General features: G+C 40.2%; 1 non-coding gene across 1 annotated transcript; it reads left to right on the top strand.

The window, feature by feature from the left end:
• Positions 1–4,229: 4,229 nt before the first annotated feature.
• On the top strand, positions 4,230–4,336 carry LOC145077300 (small nucleolar RNA R71). Its single transcript, XR_013693081.1, has one exon. It is a non-coding gene; the product is annotated as a small nucleolar RNA R71 (small nucleolar RNA).
• Positions 4,337–12,283: the final 7,947 nt, after the last annotated feature.

The raw sequence follows: 12,283 nt of genomic DNA, 5'->3' as shown, positions 1-12,283 counted from the left end.
TTAGTTTTCCTGGATATATTTCAAGTACAGGCTGCTAACATATTGCATTCCTCAAACTAAGCGAGGTTGTGTTTTTGTCCCATGATTTCACTAGAATAAAAGGGACCACAAATGCACTATAACGTATATCGGCTAAACTAAGCATTTGAGATCTCATCAAATCACCCCATGTAATACTAGCCACTTAAGTTTAAACTATCATTATTACTAGAAAAATTATTAGATTATTATTTCAAACCTATGTATTAATTTATAAATTTTAAATTTTACCAAATTTTATAGCAATTAACATTTTCAACCCCCTACCCCACACTTATTTCATACAATGCCCTCATTGTAAGTATAAAACTAAATAAAAGCAAGAAAATGGAGAAAAAGGAACAGACTCCTCTGGGATAGAAGTGTCGAGATCGAACTCCAATCATGCGGATAAAATGTGCATTTCGAATATGGACTTCTTCTAAATAGGAATTTGGATCTTGATCTTGTTATATATGTAAAACACCAATAACGAATCGAAACTTCAATCCTCAATAAAGGTGGTGCAAATCTCCAAAATGTGAAGAATAATGTGGGAAAGCATACGCCACATTCTATAGTAGAGGAAACGAGCCAGAATAATCTTCAAAATAACTCGAAAGAGAATGGTGGTGAAGCATGTAGAAAAGGTGAATGACAAGGCTGCATGTTTGTGAGAATATACGACTCGCGACGTGAGTAATAGTGGTCACGACATGAGGTCGCTAAATATAGATTCAGAATGCCTTCGTAACCTATCTCACGACGTGAGAAATAAGGCCTCACAACGTGAGAACTGGGCAAACAACAACTGAAACAGGCCATCCATTTTTGTAAATGAATGAACTCCAACCAATGTCTTAATGACTTAAGACCCTTCTAAATGCATTATTTGACGACTCTTCTAACTCTATCTTTTCTCGACTCACCCCACACTTATTTCCAATTCTGGGTCTCGACTCTCGACTTTAGACACTACACGACACTTGTCAAGACGTATATGCTCTCGACTCTACTTTCCTTCCCGAGACTCCTTTAGCAATCTGAAATTCAACCACCAATAGGAAATAAATGTAACATAATGATTTAATATATCTTACAAACCAAAAAAGTTCACAAACCAAACAAATTAAAAACAATCTAGCTAAAAACTAAAAATAAAAATAATCAATCATCTTCCTCATCATCTTGGGCTCCATTCGTTCCCGCTCTGTCGCCTCTTGGTATCCATAACTCTTCTCAGGTTGGCATATATGGGTATTGTGGCGGCATGGAGTTTGGTCGGATCACACCCAAATGGGAATAAATACCCTCAACAAGTTGAGTAGTATAATTAGTATTCCCACGAAGGTTATCTAAGTACCCACCCGACTTTGGAAAGGGTCGGTGGGAACTCCTACCGCATGTTGTTGGGCCGCTCAATGATCTCTCTCCACCTCCCCCCGGGATCTCACATTCCTCCGTCCTCTAGGCCTTTGTTGAGGTGATGGTTGGTCTTCGTACTCCACATCATCATCTCTCGGGATACTCCAATGTGATCCCTCATTAGTTACCACACGCATGGACTCTAAGTATCCCACAGTGAGATCATCCCCAAGTTTGCGTGTCAAAGTCCGGGTCATACGTGGGACAAGAAGACCATAGGATCTCACAAGGCTCGTAACAAAATGACCCCCATTAATGGGGCTCCTAGCTCGAGAAATTGCAGCCTTGCTACCCAAATAATTTGCCAAATGGTACGGGATGTTGCAGAAAATTCCCGGTGTAACAATGTTCCATAGAAAAAATAGGTTCAGGCTAGTAACCTTATCCCAATGTCGCTGGTGATTGATGGAAAATCCGATCAAGTGATGGAGAAAACGGTGAGCTCGCTTCTGGTTTGAAAAGTTAATTTCATTATTATTAAACACTTTAAATTTAGAAAACTATTTAATTCTAAGAACCCCCACACTCGATTTTTACCATTCAGAGGATTATTAGATGATGTGACAACTGATATTCCTAAAAACTAAAAATTCAAAAACTAAAATGAAAAGAAGAGAAAATGCAAACCGAGCTCGGGTTGCCTCCCGAGAAGCACTTCTTTTTGATGGAGTCATGAGCCGGACTCCGTGCCTCCTACGTTGAGCTTTCAGAGGAGTCCATCACCACCTAAATTTTCAGTTCTTTCCATCGCCTCATGTAAGCTTGGACACGTCGAATGTACGCCTTCTTTGAATTCTCCTTTTTAGCTTTGGTCTCGTCTCCATCGAGCTTGCGTTTGATCCGTTTAGTCTCCAATTTTTCTTAAATTTTTTTGAAGCTCCCTACTATCCTTTTCTTCCTTCACTATTGGACTCGTCTCCTTGGAAGTAGCCTCATCTTCATCACTCGACAAATCATTCCTTTCCTCACTCATCAAAGTTGTTGGTTTTGTGTAAGTAATGACTTCAACGAAAAACGGGACGGATGCTCTCGGTTTGGTGCGTTTGACTTGATTAATTGTCTTGAATTCTTCCTCCGTGAGATTTTCTAATTCTTCAAGATCATTATCTTCATCCATTTTGAACAGCTCACCTCTTACACCTTCTCCTTTAAAACCATCTTGTATTCCAAAAGTCTCCTCATCATCACCAACCCTCAATGTAAGCTTGGATTCACGAACATCAACTAAAGCTCCAGCAGTATTAAGTAGAGGCCGACCATGGATTATTGGGACATTCACATCCTCCTTCATATCCATAATCACAAAGTCAAGTGGGAAAACAAATTTCCCAATTTTAATATGGATGTCTTCTACAATTCCCCTCAGTTGAGTCACCGAATGATTAGCCATGTGAATACTCATCTTTCTAGCCTTCATCTTCTGAATATTTAGTTTTTGATAGAATGAAAATGGCATCTAATTTATGTTGGCCCCAGAATCGGCTAAAGCATAAGTCTTCAAGTTGTTTCCAAACTCACATGGAAGAGTGAGGCCTCTAGGATCTTCCATTTTCTTAAGTATCTCTCCCAATACAATTCTTGAACTTTGTTCACTAAGAATTACTTTAGAGTTCTTCTTTAATTGTTGACGAGTGTCTAGAAGATCTTGTAGGAACTTCGCGTATTCTAGAATTTTTGAAACTGAATCGATAAAAGGGGTATTAATAGGAATACCCTTTATTTGCTGAATAAACTCTAGATGTTCCCTTTCTAGTGGACTAAGATGTGCTCGAGACGGAAACGACAAAGGCGGTCGGTAAGCCGGAACAGATTCTAAATTTTTTTGTTCAGACCGAGCCCACGTCATGAGCATGGCAGGCTCACGACATGAGTCTGGTGTTTCGGCAACAATATATTTTTCGAGCTTCAACTTCTTTGGCTTTGGTCCGGATGGCTTTGGCTCCACGTCTAGGGCTTCTAAAAACTCATAGATGGCCTCTTCTTCAATATCAATCACCATAACATGGGATTGTGTATTCCTTTTAGGAATTTCAGGAAATAGCTTCTCATTCACCAAAGTTCTAAGTTGGCCAAGTTGAGCTTCAAGGTTATTGATGGAGGCTTGCTGATTTTTCAGTGAGGTTTGCTGGTCAATCATCATGGCTTGATGATTTTTCATCAAAGTTTTTTGTTCTTTCATCATTGTTCTTTGATCCTTCAATGTTGCATCAGTATCATCCTGTCTCTTCTCTGAAGCTTCCATGAAACAAACCAACATAGTCTCCAAATCAGCTTTCTTCTCAGCTGGTGGTTGCTCTTTTTGGTAAAAACCCCGACCAGTCTGCTTGAATTTCTCCTCCTTCTGTTTCTTGTACTCATCATAAGCTAGCCACTCCTTCTTTGGTTTCCTCCAGTCTTCATCATACTTGTCCCCACTCGAGTAGCAAACTTGATCCTTCTTGTTCCCATATTCATCCAAATGGCAATCCTTAGTCAAGTGAGGCCCACTGCATCTCTCACATCCAACTCTTATTGCATGAATTGATTGGTCCATTTGGGTCAATTTCCGGTCCATAGTATTGAGCATCGCCATCATAGCATCCATAACTTCAGATTGTGCACCCCCGCTGCCGTTTGCTCCATCTTGTCTTGGGTTGTGGTACTCATGAGAGTGTTTTGTGAATTCTTCAACTAAATCCTTGACCTCCCTTGGATTTTTCTTTGTCAGTGGCCCTTGAGAATCAAGGAGTTGCCTTGTCATAATATTGACCCCATCATAGAAAATAGACATCTCTTGTTGAACATTAAGATCATGTTGATGATAATTCCTTAACAGCCCTTTGTAGCGCTCCCAAGCTTCGTATAGTGACTCCCTCGGTTGTCGCTCAAAGTCGGCTATCGCTTTATTGAGTTTAGCTATCTTTGATGGTGTGACAACCCGAAATTTATTCCGTTACTAAAACCCATTTCCGTTAATTTATTGAAATTTTCCGTTAACTTTTGGGTTAGGCAAATCAATTAAGACTTTTATTACGACTTCATAAGTGTTGAAACGAAATAAAAACACGTGAAACACCCTCTATATTCCTTGGAAAAGTTTCTAGTTTACGACCAAGTCGGGTTACGACCATTTAATCGGGTATGACCATAAACTCCGTTTAACGTCGGTATTGGGTGGATCCCCACCTGGCCACAAACTCAAACCCTATATAAGGGTTGAGTGGTCACCATTTGAGCTTTTTCCCACTCCTAAAGCCTTCTCTCTCTACTCTCTCTCTCTACAAGTCGATTTTGATCGAAAAACGCCCCATTCAAGCTCCAAAATCGTAAGTAATCATTCCTAGCTTGTTGTTTAGATTGGTATGCATGCAAATTCGTGATTTAATCATTCAAAAGCCCCAAAAACATGTGTTCACGGTTGGGGAACACCTCCCAAAACCGTAAACTCCCATAAGGGGGTTTTGAAGCCCCAAAACCCTTCCAAAACCCTTCTAATGCTTAGCTATGACTTAGGGACTTGCATGAGTGAGCTTAGAACCCCAAAAACATGTCTTTAAGGGGGTAAACATGAGTTTACGGCCCATGAACGAATATTCATGGACCGTAAGACTTTGATTCAATCCTAGAACCTTGCCTTGTGCAATATAAAACCATTGAACACCCAAAAATACCCCACCCATGAGTTTACGGCCGTAAACTCATGGGGGATATGGTCTTTGGGTCGTAAACACCCCTAAGGGCTTACTCTTGAAGAGTAAACTCCTTATCGAGGTCATACACTCCTTAGATGCAACCCGTATCACTTCCAACACTTGAGATAAGGTGTTTTCGCGCATCGGAGTGTATTATCTTACTTAATTAGTGATTCAATGTCTAATTAGATACAATTATGTATCACTTCATGTTACATAGGATCCTCGCGTGTGTTCAAGCCCTAAATTGACACCTAGAGTCCTACCTGGCACATCCTCGTCTGGTGAGTTCATACCCCTACACCTTTTTTCGTGTTTTTCATGTTTTCAGGGGGGAATACAAGAAAAAGTACAAGGGAACTTGTACTCAAACCTATTATTTCATATGAAATACTTATATGTTCAGTATGCTTTTAACACAGAAAACCGTTTTACCAACTGATTAAGAAATTAACTTGTAGAGTTAGTTTTCAAAACTAAAAGAAGGGAACTTGTGAATCTTTCATAAAATGTTTTATTTTATATTTTACATAGGATTCATGCCAATCAAAAAATGGGATGTTCCATATTATTACTTGTAAATTCGGTATCCCTAAGATTGGAGACACGTCCTCGGTAACACTCCACAGAGATACGCGAGTGTAGGACTAACCCTGTAACCAGAATCTCCTGGAGGGAGAACGTGACTATTGTGTATAGATCTATACGGGACTGACTATCCCGCACCTTGTTGCTAGCTACAGTGGGATCGGCAGGTCTACGGGTGACAAAGTCATAAAACGATATTAACCCCGTTATGTGCCATATCTAGTTTACTGTATGGTTATGGAACTCGCAACTTAGATAATGGAGATTTACTATTAAGTAATAATGAACCTAGTGAACTAACCTCAAAGTAATAACTGTTTTGATTACTAGAGGGTATCAACAATACCCTTAGGAATTAGCTCACTACCTACTTATTAGTTTTATATACGTGTGAAAACTAATGTACTTTATCAAGATTAACCCGGCTTTCAAGGAAACTTTTCCCAACTAAACAAGAATGGTAGATACTTGTACACTTCATTCCGGATCGATAACCAACCACCAACTTTTAAGGAAAATAAGGGTTTTCCTAGGATATTTTAACTTTTTATAAACAGGTTGTTTAACAAACGGATAACCAAACTTCTTGTATAAGAAAATATGGGATTTTCTTGGATAACAACTTTTCATGAAATCAAAGGAACGTTTTATTTTACCAAAACTCAACCACTTATGAACTCACCAGCTTTATGCTGATATTTCTGAAACTGCTTGTATTCTGAGGTTCACGTTAGACAGGTATCCCGCCTTCTTTTGGAGAAGATGGAGCGTATAGAAGTCTCGTCTTTACTTTTTTTCATATTGATGTATATATAGAACATATATTACTTTGCTTTCAAACAAATGTAAATATTCTTATGTAATGTAATGGTTGTGTTTACTATGCTTACTATGTACAATGGTTGTGATACTTTACATGACGTCCTCTGCCCCAGAACGTTTCCGCCATCGGTTTTGAGGTGTGACAGATGATGGGCAAAATTGGTCAAAAAATTGTTCGTGCATCTGAGCCCAAGTAGTGATTGTTCTAGGTGGAAGTGATTTTAACCAATCTTTAGCAGCTCTCTTAAAAGTAACGGGAAGCATCCTTATCAAGATCGTATCTCTATTGACATTCGGGACATTGAAGTAGTCAGCAATGTCGTTGACCTCATCTAGGTGCTTAAAGGCATCCTAATGATCCTTCCATAAAATGGAACATCCTTAAGTGTAGTAAGGATGTGTCCCTGTAGCTCGAATGTGGCAGTGGCAGGAATTACGGGTTGTGCTAACCTTGGGCCAACATCGTCTTGAGTTCGCTTCTTGTAAGCTCCCATTGAAATTTCTTCAATGTTTTCCATCTCGTTTCTTGGCTCTTTCTCGGGTTCAGTCGTATATAGTCCAAAATCGATCTCGAGGTCGTACTCGGATTTGGTTGGGATAGGTATTTGATCTAATCTTTCAACCTTGCTCTTGTTCTTTGAAATGAGCTCGACTCTTCCGTTTGCTTCCCGACTTCTTTGAGAACACTAACTTGAATTCTTGTAAGGGTGTCTTCTTTGGTGTTTGATCTTCTTTCACGTTCTTATCCTTCTTTTAGTGAAGGGCCGACTCTGGATCTTCAAGTGGTGGAACCAAAGGTGTGTTAGAGCCTCTGGTCATGAACTCCTACAAAATAAACAAAATAAAAACGTAAAATTGAACAAAAACTAAATAAAAACTTCCTACTGACTGGCCACCACGACGTGGTAAAGGCTACCACCTCGTGTTGTCGCAGAAAAGCTAACAAAAAAGAAAAAAAACGAAGAAAACGTAAAATTTACTAAACTCACGTCGCGAGCTTAAGGCTCATGTCGTGAGCTAAGTACTTGAGCAAAAAAATAAGATGAAAAAGTAACTTTTTCTAGGTCTTATCCCACAAAAAGGATCGAATCATCTAAAGTGTAACATCCCGAAATTCAGGTAAAGCCATTTAACCCTTTTCCTTTGCCAAGTTGTCAAACTAAGTCCCTTAAGTGAAATATTAGGCTTGTGAGTACGTTGGGTGTACTAATGAGTACGCTGGGCGTACCCAGGGTTATGCTGGGAGTAGCGAGCCCAGGTGTAAACTCTAATTTGGGGCTTGTGCACTATAAAGGGAATGCTATGGGCTGGACCTCAGCCTCCATTCCAGATAGAGAAACCCTAAAAGAGTGCCCTCCTTCGTTTCTAGCTAGAGTGTTGGTATTCTAAGCTTCTAAGTGTCATTTAAAGCTGGTGGAAGAGAAGAGGAGGCCATTTTGGAGGCTAGAAGCTTGTGGGAAAGATTAGATCTGAGCTTCTTAGAGACTGGAGCTTCTTCCTGAGGTGAAAAGCTCAAATCTTGTCTTGTTACTTGTGTTGTGTGCTTCTTGGACCAATTTCTAGGGTTTTTGGTCCCAAGATGGAGACTTTATGAGCAAATGGTCTCCATTGGCCTAGATCTGTCATATTTCAGGACTATAAGTGTTGTGTACTCATAAAAATGCAATCTTGGACGTAAATATGGTACCATTCATGAGATCTAGACCTTTGGAGGAGAAAGGAAAGGTGTTTGAGGGTAAAGGGACCCTTACAGCCATGCAAAGGCTTAAAGGTACTGACTTTATGGAATAGGAGGTTGTAAGAAAGTCAGATCTGGAAGTTGAAGGATTGTCTTAACTGTTTAAGACCAAAATATGCGAAATGGCTAAACTGGGATTTACGCTGGGCGTACCTCTCAGTATGCGCAGCGTAAGGGGTGGAAGCCCCGATTGTGGTTCGCTGGCGTACTCCCCATGTACAGAGAAGGTACGCGCCGTGTACTGCCTTCTACGGATCATCGTTGACTTTTAGGGTTTTGGTCAACCTTTGGACTTTTGGGTTAAGGAGGGGTAAAATGGTCTTTTACCCTTCTATGGAAATTGTAGAATGGATTTGATCCAGCCTTTGAGAGCCGTGATTTATTTGAGAGTATTGTTATGTGTTTTGGCAGGGGCTAGACCGGTGTGATGGAGTGCAAGACTATCCGAGATACCGAGGTGAGTCTTCTCACTATACTGTACCTGGAAGGGTACCTATGTGTGACAGGAACGTCTTGTATGTTATGAGAGATATGTGCTATATGATGATATGTGATATGTATGTGTTATGCTATGTATGATAAGGACTGGAAGGTCAAGAGGACATCAACCGGAAGGTCATGAGGTTACAGACCGGAAGCTCGATACAGGTAGGACCGGAAGGTCTACCGGGATTCGGGACGGAAGTCCCCTGAGACACTTGGACCGGAAGGTTCCATAGAGTTATGGCCTGGAAAGGCGTATGTGTGGTATGTGGTATTTTGGGGAACTCACTAAGCATTTATGCTTACAGTGTTGTATGATGTGTTTCAGGTACTAGTGATGATCGCGGGAAGGCATCGGCTTCAAATCTCTCGTCGTGAGCTCGCTTCTGGTTTGAAAAGTTAATTTCATTATTATTAAACACTTTAAATTTAGAAAACTATTTAATTCTAAGAACCCCCACACTCGATTTTTACCATTCAGAGGATTATTAGATGATGTGACAACTGATATTCCTAAAAACTAAAAATTCAAAAACTAAAATGAAAAGAAGAGAAAATGCAAATCGAGCTCGGGTTGCCTCCCGAGAAGCACTTCTTTTTGATGGAGTCATGAGCCGGACTCCGTGCCTCCTACGTTGAGCTTTCAGAGGAGTCCATCACCACCTAAATTTTCAGTTCTTTCCATCGCCTCATGTAAGCTTGGACACGTCGAATGTACGCCTTCTTTGAATTCTCCTTTTTAGCTTTGTTCTCGTCTCCATCGAGCTTGCGTTTGATCCGTTTAGTCTCCAATTTTTCTTAAATTTTTTTGAAGCTCCCTACTATCCTTTTCTTCCTTCACCACTGGACTCGTCTCCTTGGAAGTAGCCTCATCTTCATCACTCGACAAATCATTGCTTTCCTCACTCATCAAAGTTGTTGGTTTTGTGTAAGTAATGACTTCAACGAAAAACGGGACGGATGCTCTCGGTTTGGTGCGTTTGACTTGATTAATTGTCTTGAATTCTTCCTCCGTGAGATTTTCCAATTCTTCAAGATCATTATCTTCATCCATTTTGAACAACTCACCTCTTACACCTTCTCCTTTAAAACCATCTTGTATTCCAAAAGTCTCCTCATCATCACCAACCCTCAATGTAAGCTTGGATTCACGAACATCAACTAAAGCTCCAGCAGTATTAAGTAGAGGCCGACCATGGATTATTGGGACATTAACATCCTCCTTCATATCCATAATCACAAAGTCAAGTGGGAAAACAAATTTCCCAATTTTAATATGGATGTCTTCTACAATTCCCCTCAGTTGAGTCACCGAATGATTAGCCATGTGAATACTCATCTTTCTAGCCTTCATCTTCTGATATTTAGTTTTTGATAGAATGAAAATGGCATCTAATTTATGTTGGCCCCAGAATCGGCTAAAGCATAAGTCTTCAAGTTGTTTCCAAACTTACATGTAACAGTGAGGCCTCTAGGATCTTCCATTTTCTTAAGTATCTCTCCCAATACAATTCTTGAACTTTGTTCACTAAGAATTACTTTAGAGTTCTTCTTTAATTGTTGACGAGTGTCTAGAAGATCTTGTAGGAACTTCGCGTATTCTAGAATTTTTGAAAGTGAATCGATAAAAGTGGTATTAATAGGAATACCCTTTATTTGCTGAATAAACTCTAGATGTTCCCTTTCTAGTGGACTAAGAGGTGCTCGAGACGGAAACGAAAAAGGCGGTCGGTAAGCCGGAACAGATTCTAAATTTTTTTGTTCAGACCGAGCCCACGTCATGAGCATGGCAGGCTCACGACATGAGTCTGGTGTTTCGGCAACAATATATTTTTCGAGCTTCAACTTCTTTGGCTTTGGTTCGGATGGCTTTGGCTCCACGTTAGGGCTTCTAAAAACTCATAGATGGCCTCTTCTTCAATATCAATCACCATAAGATGGGATTGTGTATTCTTTTTAGGAATTTCAGGAAATAGCTTCTCATTCACCAAAGTTCTAAGTTGGCCAAGTTGAGCTTCAAGGTTATTGATGGAGGCTTGCTGATTTCTCAGTGAGGTTTGCTGGTCAATCATCACGGCTTGATGATTTTTCATCAAAGTTTTTTGTTCTTTCACCATTGTTCTTTGATCCTTCAATGTTGCATCAGTATCATCTTGTCTCTTCTCTGAAGCTTCCATGAAACAAACCAACATAGTCTCCAAATCAGCTTTCTTCTCAGCTGGTGGTTGCTCTTTTTGGTAAAAACCCCGACCAGTCTGCTTGAATTTCTCCTCCTTCTGTTTCTTGTACTCATCATAAGCTAGCCACTCCTTCTTTGGTTTCCTCCAGTCTTCATCATACTTGTCCCCACTCGAGTAGCAAACTTGATCCTTCTTGTTCCCATATTCATCCAAATGGCAATCCTTAGTCAAGTGAGGCCCACTGCATCTCTCACATCCAACTCTTATTGCATGAATTGATTGGTCCATTTGGGTCAATTTCCAGTCCATAGTATTGAGCATCGCCATCATAGCATCCATAACTTCAGATTGTGCACCCCCGCTGCCGTTTTCTCCATCTTGTCTTGGGTTGTGGTACTCATGAGAGTGTTTTGTGAATTCTTCAACTAAATCCTTGACCTCCCTTGGATTTTTCTTTTTCAGTGGCCCTTGAGAATCAAGGAGTTGCCTTGTCATAATATTGACCCCATCATAGAAAATAGACATCTCTTGTTGAACATTAAGATCATGTTGATGACAATTCCCTAACAGCCCTTTGTAGCGCTCCCAAGCTTCGTATAGTGACTCCCTCGGTTGTCGCTCAAAGTCGACTATCGCTTTCTTGAGTTTAGCTATCTTTGATGGTGTGACAACCCGAAATTTATTCCATTACTATAACCCATTTCCGTTAATTTATTGAAATTTTCCGTTAACTTTTGGGTTAGGCAAATCAATTAAGACTTTTATTATGACTTCATATGTGTTGAAACGAAATAAAAACACGTGAAACACCCTCTATATTCCTTGGAAAAGTTTCTAGTTTACGACCAAGTCGGGTTACGACCATTTAATCGGGTATGACCATAAACTCCGTTTAACGTCGGTATTGGGTAGATCCCCACTTGGCCACAAACTCAAACCCTATATAAGGGTTGAGTGGTCACCATTTGAGCTTTTTCCCACTCCTAAAGCCTTCTCTCTCTACTCTCTCTCTACAAGTCGATTTTGATCGAAAAACGCCCCATTCAAGCTCCAAAATCGTAAGTAATCATTCCTAGCTTGTTGTTTAGATTGGTATGCATGAAAATTCGTGATTTAATCATTCAAAAGCCCCAAAAACATGTGTTCACGGTTGGGGAACACCTCCCAAAACCGTAAACTCCCATAAGGGGGTTTTGAAGCCCCAAAACCCTTCCAAAACCCTTCTAATGCTTAGCTATGACTTAGGGACTTGCATGAGTGAGCTTAGAACCCCAAAAACATGTCTTTAAGGGGGTAAACATGAGTTTACGGCCCATGAACGAATATTCATGGACCGTAAGACTTTGATTCAATCCTAG

The sequence above is a fragment of the Lactuca serriola genome, chromosome 9, assembly GCF_051521515.1.
Source record: "Lactuca serriola cultivar US96UC23 chromosome 9, Lser_US96UC23_V15, whole genome shotgun sequence".
In the NCBI taxonomy this organism is placed as follows: Eukaryota; Viridiplantae; Streptophyta; class Magnoliopsida; order Asterales; family Asteraceae; genus Lactuca; species Lactuca serriola.
This window is presented reverse-complemented; position numbering and strand designations above follow the sequence as displayed.